The sequence below is a fragment of the Tachysurus fulvidraco genome, chromosome 13, assembly GCF_022655615.1.
Source record: "Tachysurus fulvidraco isolate hzauxx_2018 chromosome 13, HZAU_PFXX_2.0, whole genome shotgun sequence".
In the NCBI taxonomy this organism is placed as follows: Eukaryota; Metazoa; Chordata; class Actinopteri; order Siluriformes; family Bagridae; genus Tachysurus; species Tachysurus fulvidraco.
The window spans coordinates 22,249,840-22,265,107 of NC_062530.1; the positions used below are offsets into that span (position 1 = coordinate 22,249,840).

The 15,268-nt window shown below is 38.5% G+C and overlaps 1 long non-coding RNA gene across 1 annotated transcript; it reads right to left on the bottom strand.

Annotated features, from left to right (window-relative positions):
- Window positions 1-13,643: 13,643 nt before the first annotated feature.
- LOC113652699 lies at window positions 13,644-14,964 on the bottom strand. Its single transcript, XR_007144727.1, has 2 exons — window positions 14,915-14,964; window positions 13,644-14,385 (listed from the first exon to the last, which is right to left on the bottom strand). It is a non-coding gene; the product is annotated as an uncharacterized LOC113652699 (long non-coding RNA).
- Window positions 14,965-15,268: the final 304 nt, after the last annotated feature.

Sequence of the window (15,268 nt, forward strand, 5' to 3'; positions counted from 1 at the left end):
GTGTGTGTGTGTCTCTATCAAACTAGTATCCAGGCTGACAGGCTGACCCTGGTCGTGTGTCACATTCTGGACTGAGTTATCTGTGAGTGAGAGGAGCATGGCATGACCCAGGATAAGAAAGGAATGGAAACAATGCCATCAACTGTAATTAGATGAGAGGGGGCATATGTGTCTGCCTGTCCGTATAAGCGCCTTTGTGTATTGTGGAGTGGCATATTTGTTTTGGAGTGTAGTGGAGTGATGTATTTGTTGGGAGTATTTGTTTTTACTCATTAGAATAGATTGGTATAGGGGCCTTATATTTATTTTACTGGAAGACTTGTATGAAAAATAAAATAAAATAACATATTTTCTTTGATTGTTTTGATCTGTTGAGAATAAAAAAAACTACACCAGTACAAATCTATTTTTTGTAAAAATAAAAAAAATTAAAAAATTAAAAAAAAATGTAAACCTTGATGTGAAACAGAATGAAACTGAAATAATTTTGTATACCAAAAAAAAACAAACAAAAAAAAGAACTGCTATGGGAATTGTAAAGAGCAGAAGATTAAATTAATATCACCCACTTACTAAGATGTTGTCATCATGTTTTTTTTAAAGGGCGATGACAATATTAGAATTGGAAGCAGAAACAGCACAGACCAAAATAGAATTAGAGTTGAAAATGAGTTCACTTCATGCTTTCCAGAGACGCTTGATAAGTTCATCATGTGGGCAGAATTGCTTCCTGCTCATTTAGACAACACGGATAAAAATACTACTGTTCAGTTAATATTGGACCTACAGCCATGCAATTGTGTTTATAAGCTTCATATTTGACCTTAGAAACGCAATAAACACATGCTAACAAATATATCATGGCCGATCTCTCATAAAAGAGCCTCTGTTCATACCCCGCATTTCAACTCATAAACAAAGCGGTTTATTAAAGTCTGTAGCCGAGTCCCAGTCTGTCTATGATTTCACACTGTCAGCAGGGTGGGCTTCATGACAGGGCTTTGGAAATTACAGCTGATCATGTATCACACATATACACACACCCTAAGACAATGGAAGCTACAATTGTAATGTGAACCCATGCTATGCGGTCGGTGTGTCTGTATCGCTCATGCTTGTACACACACATCTGGGTACAGTGCACAGCAAAGCAGGCATGTGTGACAGGAGCTGATGAATGGTTGCTATTAAAACTGTGCATAAAGTGAACTTCTTTTTTCTATCAGGAATTAGGGCAAACATCACAAAAGCACATTGTTATCTGTTTGAGTTATGTAATTATTCCTCTCTAGCTTTTGAGCTTTGTAGCAGTAGGATATATATTTTGATGAAGGTCTTGCCAAAAAAAAAAAAAAAAGCTAATGCTGAACTTTATTGTAAGTCTTGGGCAATGTGTAATATGTTCAATTCAATTCAGTGTCTATTTACCAATGGACATTGTCTCAAAGCGGCTTTAGAGAACATAGGGAATATAGTACAAAAAAGTTTATTATACAAAGATTAACATTAGACAAGCGTTCAAGATTTATATTAGACTTATATTTAAATGTGTTTGTATTTAATCCCCAATGAACAAGCCTGAGGTGACTGTGGTGATGAAAAACTCCCTTAGATGGAAGAGGAAGAAACCTCGAGAGGAACCTCAAAGTGAACCTCATCCTCATTTGGGTGACACTGGAGGGTGTGATTATAAACTGTTATAAAACCAGAGTGTATTATTATGAATAATCTCATGTCCAGGATAGCTCATGAGGCTAGCGATATTCAGCAAAAAAAAAAAAGTAGTCTGGTGATGTTTTTAATAAACTAAAATTGGTGACTTTTGATGACTCGAATGAGTTTCCTCATGTCTACCAAAGTTTTTCTTTATTTAAAATTCTGCCTGCTGAGGACATTACTACAGCAGCTGTCTTAAGAATAAAACCTTACTTTTCTAGTGTGTTAATCCCAGGAAGTAAACCCCAATGGGAATGGAAGATGGGAATGACAAGAACATGTACTTTTTCATGGACAATGAGCCATTGAGTGGAGTGAGAAAACCCTGTTGAAATGAATAATGAATAACTTGTTAAAAAAATGAAAATAAAAAAATAATGCTCCATGCTTTTAATACGAGTCACAATGCCTTTAATATGAGTCACAATGTGCCTCATATACAGTATTTTACATTCATATAGAAATGTACAGTATAAAAATGACGATCATCACAGCTTTTAAAATAAACAATGCCATAATTTATGAATATTTAAATGGCAACACAAGGCTTACTATTGTAAAATAAATAATGGTAGCTGCTGCAAATTCAGACATTTATTATTAATGTCCAGTACATGAATTGAGTCTTCTGAAACAGAACATAAGCCATTTTATTGTTGAATTGTGTTCAGTGTTAATAACTGTATTTATAGTGATCTCTAGATATAGAGATTGTCCTGCAAATTGAATTAATCCTAGATGCAGAGCTGATGACTACAATATATAAATCATGAACAATTAACCTCCCAGTGTTAAAGCCAAAAAACCTGAAGGAGAGAGAGAAAGAAGTGGAGATCACATATGGTTGTTTCCCATCTGGTGAAAATGCAAAGTGCCCAAGAAAAAAAATAATTGAAATTTTAAGAATTTTTTTTAAAGAATCAATGATGAAAGAGATGAGAGAGAGAGAGAGAGAGAGAGAGAGAGAGAGAGAGAGAGAGAGAGAGAGAGAGAGAGAGAGAGAATGACAGCGAGACTGACAGAGAGACAGATAGAGACACATACACAGAGAGAGAGAGATAGAGAGAGAAAAGAGAAGAGAGAGAATGACAGAGAGACTGACAGAGAGACAGATAGGGAGACAGAGAGAGAGAGAGAGAGAGAGAGAGAGAGAGAATGACAGAGAGACTGACAGAGAGACAGATAGAGAGAGACAGAGAGAGAGGGATTGGAGGACTAGAAAGACAAAGAGTAAGTGAGATACATGCCAGGACAGAGAGAGAGGAAGCAGGGGGGTAATTTGACACAGAATGTCTCAATTTGTAGCAGTTAGCTGTTGATGCATTGTTTTAGAAAGCTGAAGTTTCTGGGCACAAAATATGACTGCTGGAAGCATGACTGGGAGTCATGAAAGGAAATACTACTACACTACTGTGTGGTTACTGATGTGCTCGCTACACACACACACACACACACACACACACACACACACACACACACACACACACACACACACACACACACACACACACACACACACACACACAGGAGTGTGGTGACTTTTGATGACTCGAATGAGTTTCCTCATGTCTACCAAAGTTTTTCTTTATTTAAAATTCTGCGTGCGCGTCAGGAGTGTGTGTGTGTGTGTGTGTGTGTGTGTGTGTGTGTGTGTGTGTGTGTGTGTGTGTGTGTAATTTCCTGTGGTCAGAATGGTAAGAAATGTGTGTATACACTGGACAGGATCATTTCCTGAAGTATTAATCTGTGTATGTGGTTAGATATGATTTAGAAGGATATAAAGATCTTCATAAATTTCAGTGAATGTGCATCCAGGATTGGGGGGTGGGGGGTTGTCAGGGAGGGTGTAGGAATTAAAACAATTTTCTTTCACAGTTCCTTTGCGCGTGTCTCATTTCATACAAATTCTTTGGGAGAATAGATTGGCATAAGTGAAGCATAATGATTGTTCCATGTCTTTCCATGATTCTTTTAATCCTACGTCATCAGATTTCTTGCACGCTTGCCATGTTAAGGTTCACAGTAAAACTGAAATCTGAAACATTGCCCTACTGTTTATGTCTTTGTTAGGCTACTGTTTGTGCTTTGTATGAAAAGCAGGATAAAAATCAACACATTACATGATTATTAGCACATGCACTGCCTGGGAAAACTAGGATTTCCTTCATCATGATGATTTTTGCTTAGATTATTTAGCCACATTTTTCTGTAGCGCTCCTTAGGGGAAAGGGCTGGATGCTGTCTCTCTTTCTCACCTTTCAGCCAGCTCTTTAGATCAGTGTGTCGTACTGAAAGGGGGGTTGCGGTGGGTGGAGGCAGATCTGAGAACAGTCTATAAATCAGCACTGCTGACATAGATATCAAAATACACGCTCAATCAGCTCAATTACTGCTCACATACTTCTCCCCAGTGCCCTTCCAACAGCTATCAGCACCTGGGCAGAAGAGGAGGACACACATAGAAGCACGCATGCATGGACACAAGCACTCATGCACTCATGCACGCACATCCATAGGCAATATGAGAATACGACACAGGCATTGTCCTTTTCAAAACGTACAAAAACACAGACAAATGCAAGCAAACTTACTAAATTTCTCTAGCAGGTTGCCATAGTAACAAAACACTATACAAATACAATGGTACTGCACAACAATGTAAAAGCAAATGAAAGAAATTGAACCTATAAACTTTATTAGGAACACCTGTACACTTGCTCATTCATGGATTTATCCACTCAGTGGTGGCAGCGTAATGTGTATCATGCAAACACAGAATGAGAAGAAAAAAGTGATCTTGTGGCATTGTTGTTGTGCTGAACACTCTCTCACTCTCTCTCACTCATTTTCTACCGCTTATGAAAACTTCTCGGGTCACGGGGAGCCTGTGTCTATCTCAGGCGTCATTGGGCATCAAGGCAGGATACACCCTGGACGGAGTGCCAACCCATCACAGGGCACACACACACACTCATTCACTCACACACTCACACACTACAGACAATTTTCCAGAGATGCCAATCAACCTACAATGCATGTCTTTGGACCGGGGAGGAAACCGGAGTACCCGGAGGAAACCCCGGGGAAACAGGGGAGAACATCCAAGGGTGTGAGGCGAACGTGCTAACCAGTAAGCCACCTTGCTTCCTGTGCTGAACATTGAATTGAATATTATAGATACTGATCTTTATGCATAACAATAAATCCAATCAGGAACAATTTCTGCAGGTGGAAATGGCTACTGATGAGACAGAAAAGTTACAGTAATTTAGTCATGCTTTACCTTTGTGATGAGCAGAAAAGCATCGTAGAACACTGATGTTGATCCGTGATGAGGATGGACAACAAGAGCCATAGACCAAATCAGGTTCCACTCATGTTGATCAAAATATACTGTAAACCTACATTTTATTATATAAAATTTTGTTTTTTTTTTTAATGTTATTGATTTCTGAATGTATGTATCAAATATATTAGTGTGCAAAAATTAATAATAGTGTGCAAAAATAAATAATATATCTCATATTTATTTATAGAATTAGAATATAATACTTTTATATCATTATATATATTTATTTATACAAATAATAAATATATTCTATGACAAAAAGTTTCTTAACATGAAGAATTTTCTCACCTTACTTTCTTTAACGTTATATATAACAATTATGTGTAATTATTTTTCAATTACATGGACATTAGGCAGTATAAAATCTCAAGAATTCTTTACATGTATGACTTTTTTTAGTTACAGCATTTATTTTTAAGTAATACCAATTAACATTTGCTATTAACATATGAACCTAATGTCTCCTCATCAATCCGGATATGATAGATGATGATAGAAAATATGAATAAACCCATGAAAGTATGGATTAGTCTGTGCAAAAAACCTGAACATTTTGTAAAAACATTTTGATCCTTAAACCAATACAACATTTGTTTGACTGTATATTTATAATCACGAACCCAGTGTCACCCATATGAGGATGAGGTTCCCCTTTGAGTCTGGTTCCTCTCAAGGTTTCTTCCTTTACCAATTTAAGGGAGTTTTTCCTTGCCACTGCTGCCTGAGTCACCTCAGACTTGCTCATAGGGGGATAAATACATACAGATTGTGAACTATATATACACTATATATATCTAATAATAATAATAATAATAATAATTATATATATATATATATATATATATATATATATATATATATATATATATATATATATATATAAATAAAATAAAAGAATTGTTTATTATATTAATTCTTTATATTATTCCTTCTGTTTACCTTCTGTTCTATGTTTATGTTCTGTAAAGCTGCTTTGAGACAATGTCTATTGTAAAAAGCGCCATACAAATAAAATTGAATTGAATTAAAAAGGATAAAAAAAAATGATTGTTTATCTTTTTCCAGACAGTTACATTAGATGGATATTTTAATGGGTGAAAGTATTATAGTGGCATAGTGAAGAGGGTGCGAGTGGAACACAATGCAGCACTGTGATGTGTAATATGAAGTCTGAAGAAGAGCGTGTGTGACTATGTGACTGGGCAGCTGCAGGAGGACGGCTAGAGGACGACAAGAGTGTGATAGCTGCTATCTTTATCTCTATCCACATGCACACACTCACACACGCACACACACACACACACACACACACACACACACACACACACACACAAGTATTCTGTACTATATTTATGAGGGTTTACCATAACTTTAATAATCACAGCAGAAAGAAACTTTTACTGAACATCGCTATGATGCTAAAACTGTCATTTATTTCTGTCACAGAAAAAATTTGGTCTCTACAATCAACTCAAGCCCATACACACACACCCTCTATACCACTGTAACCTGACTCCAACCAATACCAGACTTTCTTTCCCGCTCATCACTGATCACCGTCACACACAAATGCCCGTATGCAGACACACTCACCCGGCCCCTTAAATTTCTCAGAGTCCAGTCGAGCCATACAAGTCCTATTAATAACGTGTGGATAGACTGGGTAGTCAGGTGGTCCAGGAGGCAAACACTAGCAAGCAGTCATGCACTTTCCAGCTCTAGAGCTCAGTCAGCTTATGATACATATCACAGGACAGATGCAGGGAAATTGTGTTATCCTGGACCACAGGCCACGAAAGGTGTTAGTGTTTACACAACTCTTTCTGCTGTCAGTAAGGCATACAGAACAAAATACATCTGCATTATGAAAGTTCCTGTCTGCATTGCAGGTACAATCAAAATCATAATGATTGTAATGCTCTGTGCAAACTTTTAGAACTTTCTGAAAGGGAATGTACAGTTCAAATCTTTCTTAATGTAATCTAATTTTATTGGTACTGACTCACATCGATGGAAATTTACACTGTCTTTCTTTCTGATTTGCCCCAAAGCTCTTCTGCTGCTGTAATTGTGTGTACGAGTGTGTGCAGCCTCAGGGCCACATGGCACATGTGTTAGCCATCAGGACTTTTAGCACATGTCAAGACGACACGCTTTCTAGCTCCAGACTCACTAATGTTGCCATCCATCATACTCTTAAATAAGACAGGCTGAACAGGCTGCACTCATACCTGCAGCATGCTCTCTCTCTCTCTCTCTCTCTCTCTCTCTCTCTCTCTCTCTCTCTCAAACACACACACACACACACACACACACACACACACACACACACACACACACACACACACACACACACACACACTACTGATCACAGTCCACCAAGCAGAAGGTTCCTCTGAGGACAAAAACACTCTACAAACATGTTCCTCTCCATTTTCTGCCGCGTTTGCAGGGGCCTACATTTTATCCCACGTCTCCTTTCACTATGGACACAAGAAGACAGAAAAAAGAAACAAGTAGAAGGCTCTCTAAGCCTCAAACCTCAAGCTCTCATTGGGCTTCCAGCCACTAGAGAATCACCTACTAACCACACCTCCTCAACTAATGTGAAAACACAAATCAATCAGTACGGCTATTAACAACTGGAACAAGCTGCACTCTCATCTTTCATACTGTATAATTGTACACAATGTTCCCTCTGAACAAAAAAGCCACTGGACTCGCAACGGGTGCATTTATTTTTACACATGTCAAGTCAATGATGCCAAAAGGCTGAGCTCGCCATCAAACAATTACTTTCTCATCATGTTATAAAGCACATTCAGAGTAGCAGAACTAAAATCTTTCAGATTCTTCTCTGATTCGTGTTAGAGTTCAACATCATGGACAAACATGACATGGTGGTACCAGATGTCATGCCTGCTGTTATCACATTGACCTGCGATTGTATCGTGCCATATGACACCAATGCGCCGTAGAATGTGTTAAATTATGTTTTTGAATATGTTAACTTGATTATAATGAATAATAGAATTTGCATTTCAATGCTAAAGCAGGCTTTTGTGAGTTTAATATCTGCCAGTTTCAGACCAAATGATGAAAATGACTAGAAAACCATTGAAAATGCAAACTCAAAAACAGATACAAAGTTCTAATTTGTTTATCATGCAATGCTCTGTGGACTCTGTTAGGTGTTTTCAAGTTTGCACTTGCTTTTGCACACCCAGATTGGGTGTAATTAAAGCCTAAGTACAAAACGCCTCCACCTGTCAGACTGACTTATTCAACAAAAGATTGATTTGAATAACGATTGAAGTCGAATGCATCATGCAAAGTGATCCTTATTTTGTGAATCCGTAGACTTTCCCATGTTGCATGGTCACAGTCAGCGATAGCTCCCTTTCATTTGGACCACACTGAGAGTTATTCTGATATCCTACACTCTAGGACTAAGCTCAAATGATGACAGATTAGCAAAAAGTACCAGGCGATGAAAAAAAAAGCATTGGTTTCTTCTTCATGCCATTCTAACCGACTGTATGACAACTTGGAGAAAGTTCAGTCAGAATTTTGAAGAGTTGTGCACAGTGAGGCCTGTGAGACGTGTCAAAGCAGCAGTTCGGAGACGTGGTTCTCCAATGGTTACCTGTGTTTGGGGTAAAGAGTCGAGCTGCCCTGATAAAGCAGACAATGAGCTTTTCACAGGTGAGAGACATTAGACGTGCCATTACCACTGTAATATATCCATTACACCGTATCTTCGAATGCAATCTACCTGCAGAACATATTTACACACACACACACACACACACACACACACACACACACACACACACACACACACACACACACACACACACACACACACACACACACAGACACACACACAAAGAAATAAATAAATGCTGTAGGTATAGCATTATTTTACCAATCACTGTATAGAAATAAACGAGAGCTACATTGCAAGTTTATCTTGAATTTAAATACCGTATGTACCTCTTGAGTCCACCTTGCACCATGAGCTCACTCGGCAGTACAGAACAGCTGACACAGGAATAAAACTAAACAAGAAATCTGTTTATTTTGACCCCTAATAGATGCCTCTCCTCATCAGGGCCTGATTGATCTATTCTAGGATTCAGTTCAGGAAAAAAATCGTAAAGGTGGACACAGCTGGAAAACATCTTTCAAAAGGTTTTAATTAGAACCTGAAGTTATGGGGAAAAGGTCATCTTTCAGCAATACAGTTAACCCAAACAGAGGCGTGTAGGGTCATTATTGTTGGTGGAATATTAAGTTCCTCAGATACTGGCTCAGGGCCTTGGCCATTTTCATGACCTCAACTCCATTGAGAATCTGTTGTAGATTGCAGGAAATAAATATTTTGAGGCAATTCCTTTCTGCTAATACAAACGCACTAAACACTAGGAGTGTGTATCTGTGCTTAGTGAAGATCTTCTCAAACCATCCCAAATGGATATTATACATATTCACTACTTGAAGCTTTATGTTTTTTTCTTCTAGCATATTTTTCCTTACTCGTTTTCATTACTTTGTCGGAGTCAACTGACATTGTCGAGGAATTAAAAGAGGAAAACAGGGAAATATTTTTATTGTTTAACTCCTATGTTCGTGCAGCTTATCCGAGTGGCGTAAAAGACTAAAACAGCACATACACTTGTAATGTAATTGTGGCTTGTTTGAATGTGACTTGTGTTCAAATGTTAGACACATACTTTTCATTTTTATTTTAGAACAAATGAGTGATCCAACTGGTAGATAAAGTAACCACAAATGGGGTTGACCCTTAGTTTGTAAACCTCTAACTTAGTGTCTTTGTAGTAGTTTTTTCCTCATATTGTAAATTGTCTGCTTGTGCTTTCAGTGTATTCAGATGTATGTGTATGAGTTCAGACATTCAGAAATTCAGTTCAGTCCAGAAATCTTTAAATGAAGATCGAAGTAAGATGCATTGCACGAGACTATCTATAACATTTAAAAGGCCTTCTCTAGGATGATTTAGAAAAGTGAAAGATTTTATCTATCGCCAAGTGGAAAGAGGGACATAATTCAATACACCTTCAGAAATCTGTTGCGTCAGATCTCAGCACCATTACCACTAAGCTAACAGAATGGATTTCTATAACTCTAGGTCTAAAACACATCCAAACATTATATTTTGGTCTAGAGGGTAGTTCTAACAAACCGGTATATTTTACGTATAAATTAAATAATTATTAAGTATAAAGAAGACACCTGGTTTTGTGCATTCTATGTACAAACGTCTGACAAAATTTCATAAATCATAAGCGCAAAACTCAAATAAAATGTTTCTTTAACTAATGTGTAGCAGTAGTCAGGGACTGGCGTACAAACTGGCAAACACGTCAACATACTAATAGTCCCTGTGTGCCTCCCTCTCAGCCTCTGCAGAAAGGCAGCTCTTTGATTCGGGGCCTGGTGCTTAACCTCTCCCTCGTTCATGCTCCGTGTTTTTCTACGAGGAGGAAACTCATAAAACGCACAGGCTTCCAAATTACTGTCATTCAAAGGCCCCTTTCTCTCCATTCCCCCTTCTCCTACTCACTTCAACCACCTTTCCCTGCTTCTGCACCTTCCATGCTTCCAGTCATCCTGTCTCCTGTCCAGGCTTTCTCTCTTTCTCTCTCTTTTTCCCTCCCCCAGTTCTGGAGTTAGCAGAATAAACAGTAGAGCTCTTACTCGTATAAAGGCCCGATTCATCTCCTGTGTGGTTATAAATGGATACAAAGAAAAACGTGCATGATAATTTTTGGCATATGGTGGTTGAAGCGGGCTAGACAGAGCTGTTCCTTGTTCTCATAAATGTGTCTTTTACAGACAGCGAAAGAGTGAGAGAGAGATAGAAAGTGACAGAGTGAGACAGAGATAGATAGATAGATAGATAGATAGATAGATAGATAGATAGATAGATAGATAGATAGATAGATAGATAGATAGATAGATAGATAGATAGACAGAAAGACCCATAGACAGTGAAACCGACAGCCCGGGTAGAGAAATAGTGCGTCTGCTATGGATCTATGGCACCTTTTTGGATTTCCTCAGTGAGCCCCTACATGTCAGTGAGCTAAATGTCTGGAAATAGGAGCCGCTTTCAGGACTCATATTATCTGATGGCTGCCAGCAGGAGGATGTTTATGTAACACTATGTGGTGCCAGGCTGGCACAGAGTCAAACCAGGAACCTTCCATTGACGAGAAACAAATGACAAGCCATGGGCTGATGATAAACGGAGTCTGCTGGTCTTCTCGACCCCCCTGACCCCATCTTCCCCTTGCCATTATTTGACTAGAGTGATAGTAGATTATGCTGTAGTGTCTGTGGTCCTGGCTCTAATCCTTCCTTTTCAGTGAAGTCTAAAAGAAGAAAGCTCCTCTCAGTGTCAGGACAAGCAGAGACAATGCAGATGCTCTTGTTATCTATTCACTATGCAAATCTTTCAGTGTTTAATGCTAGATCGGTTTACTGCTTTGTTTCAGCAGTAGGATAGAAAGGGAGTGTTAAAAGACAGATGAAGAGGCAGACAGCAGGAACCAGGTAAGTGCAGCTTTTTCTGCCAAAGTGTGTGTGACTTCATCCCAAGTCGGCTGATCACAATCAGGTGAAGGGCGCTCATCCAGGACAGCTTAACCGAGGACAGGCACAAACCATTGCAGAGGAAAATAGAAAAGAATCACGAGAAGATGAACATCTGAAGGACAACACGCACACAAACACCATTCTCTGTTTCCATCCTTCATATTTGACACGAAATATGACAAAAATATAGTAATAATTTGTAGTAATATAAAATATTGTGTACTGTACTACAAAGTCATTTAGTACATACATCCTACCAGACTAAAGTTTTCTATTTCATTTACTACCCATATACTAGCTTTGTACACTTTTTAGACTAAATTGGGACAAAAGTACTTCTAACAATATTTGCTAACATTTTAATATATTTCTAGGAGCCTATTTATATTTCTATATCTTATATCATTTGTATTGTATGGCTATGTTTGGCTGCTCGTGCAAACCAAATTCCCAGTTGGGATTAATAAAGTATCTATCTATCTATCTATCTATCTATCTATCTATCTATCTATCTATCTATCTATCTATCTATCTATCTATCTATCTATCTATCTATCTATCTATCTATCTATCTATCTATCTATCTATCTATGTATTACTTATAAATAAAGGAAGCATCATCATAACTCAGAAGTACATAATGAGGGATTTAGATGCTCTCCACATATCACACAAAGGCTACTATTTTGGAAGAAACATTAGATAGTACCTTATCCTTCAGTTCTCCAACTCACAAAAGAGGGTCTTGGCATTGTCAGGATTAAAACACACAAACATCTGACACCAAATACAAATTAAATTACTTTATAAGAATGTATGCTCCAGGATCTCAGCTTTTATCCTGAGCTCAGGTTACTGAACTGTGTGGCATTTCTCCACATGCCAATGTGGGTTTCTTCTGGGTTCTCAGGTTTCCTCTCACCTCCCAAAACATGCATGATGCTGGATAGGCCGTGCTAAAAAGCCTGTAGGTGTGAATGTGTGTGTATAGTGACAATGACGGACTAGTGTTTTATTTAGGGCCTCCAGTGTTTCTGGGATTGGTTCTGAATGAACAGTACCTCTGGCCGGGATAAGCAGTTGCTGGATGAATGAAAAAATAAAGTGTATTCTGAATCACAAAAACCTATTTATTTACTTAGCATCTAATTTCTTCAAATATACTTGCAGGCATACGCAACACTGGCTGTGACTGAATAACCTTTTTTGTTGCAGCACAATTTGCCGATAAGCATTAATTGGCTGCTCGCATGTTGATTCCTGAGCATGAACACCTCTGCTGGGCCACATCATAAAGTACTTTATGTGAGGTGTAGGGACACAAAGCAGGCATTCAGCACTGGCCAATCGACACAGGAACCAACAGGCCAGTCGGTTCAGGGAACATGTAAGAAAAGCAGGAGCCATTGGTTGTTTCTTCAGGAATTGTCTCACAGGCTGCTGCTAGTTTTCACCCCGACCCCCCTCATGGTCTGCCTTGCTTGACCAAATGGCCTCCTGTGCCAGACCGCTGTAAAAAGAAACCCATGCATTGCAAATCCAGCCACCGCAATCAAGGGTTTTAGGAATTTTTTTTAATATCTTTTTCCACTTGAACCTATCTCAAATGTTTTATTAACGGTCTGTAAATGTGTGGACTGAGCACTTATCAACATGCTAATTTGACAAAAATAAACTGGTTGGACTGCAGTGGTAATTTTAATACAAAAATTTTATCTCAAAGGCATATCTGTTTTAGTAAGCACTATTACCACTGACGCCATATATGAAAAAGAACCCTGATAAATAACTAACTTCATCAGAGAGACCTCCAGTGTGGCTAAGGAGCTGGCAGTGCCAAACCAGGCTCGAGAAACTGAAACGTCTTTATACATTTTAACAGAAAAGGCTTGTTAGCAAGCCAAGAATGTGAAATCTAGCATGCAGAATGATGATTCTGAAGTGACCTTAGGGTTTCTGTGTTTATTATTTATTTAGAAGTCTATTGGTCCGTTTGGAGCGGCCTCTCAGAGTTCATGCGCAGTGTACATAAACAGGCACAAACCAAAACCCAAGAGCAAGATGGCACGCACCAGTCCGCACGCAAAACATTTGGCTGACACCTAGTCATAGTAAACATTCTCACATTCAACATTTCTATCCTCTCACACACCTACTATTAAGCCGGACATGCTCGAGCCAAGAGTTCTTTTCATGTAACTAATGCGTGCATTTGCTATATTAATACCACTGTGTGCAACAAGCAGGCTGCAATTCCTCACCATTGGACCATCATCCCATTAAATGGAGCAAAAACACATCATGAGACAAGCACAGAGAGAGACAGAGCAACAAAGCAAGAGAGAGAGAGAGAGAGAGAGAGAGAGAGAGAGAGAGAGAGAGAGAGAGAGAGAGAGAGAGAGAGAGTGCCCACATCACCTTAAAAAAAACATGCCTTTCTAAAACAGATCCATCCAATAAAAAAAACTTAAATACAAATGTCTCTTTTCTTCGCTGCAATCCCCAATGGTGACCCCCTCTGATAGGTGCTATGTGCTGTTGTAAAATCTGTTAGTGATTACTCCCCAGTCCTGAAAAGAACAGACTGTCCTTATGCTTTGCTTATGCCTCGTGTGCAGGAAAGAGTTCAAACGTGCAAAGCGCAGCCGCTTTCAGACCCGGCGTCGTCTTCTTTCTTCATTCATAACCACACTCACCTCCTAACAAACAGAAAGCACAAAGAATGATGGAGTGTGGAGGAGAGCTGGAAAGAACCCTCATGCTGTCTTCAGGAAGTAGATGGAAGAGATAGCGGATTGATAAAAAGGCTTTGTGTGGGAAAAAAAAAAGCCCCCACTTGACCCAATATCAGAGCATGTTTTACAGGAACCAGTGCAGACCTTCATAACAAAATGTGACAACAGGAAGAGGGGCTCAGTAAAACGGTAACTTCAAAAGATTATACAGAGGAAGAGCGGAAGAAAGAGGATAAAACAAAGGATAAAAACAAAATCAGATTTATTATCATTATATATTTTGTACATAAAAATGAAGTAGTGAGCCATTAGGTGCTACAACACACTATAAACAAACGAAACAAAAACCATGAGGGTTACAATGAAATAAATCGGTTGATAATGTACTATTAATAATAACAGCTATTAACATCATTTTGTATTTGTGTGGAGATTTATAGCTCGGAAAGGACTAAATGTCCCCTAAAAGATAGGAATATCTGGAAGTTTTTACCTTGTGGGAACATTTGGTTGGTCCATGAGGAAAAGTGCTTTTTTCATTTCAAGGAATTTGTTTTAGTGACATAATCTCCACAGTGTAACAGAATGACATATATAGTGTCATTCTGTTACACTGTGGAGATTATTTTTATTTAATGTGGAGTTAATACAAGTATAACTCATCAGAACTCCATCCATTCATTCATATCTGTTGGCATGGTATCATATTGTTGACTAAATTATCAGTAAATTTTATGATTTATTACAAAACCAGCAATTGGCTCAAGTGGTTAAGGCTCTGGGTTGTTGATCAGGGCTCAAGCCCTAGGACTGCCATGCATGTATATGTGACAAAATAAAGGTTTGT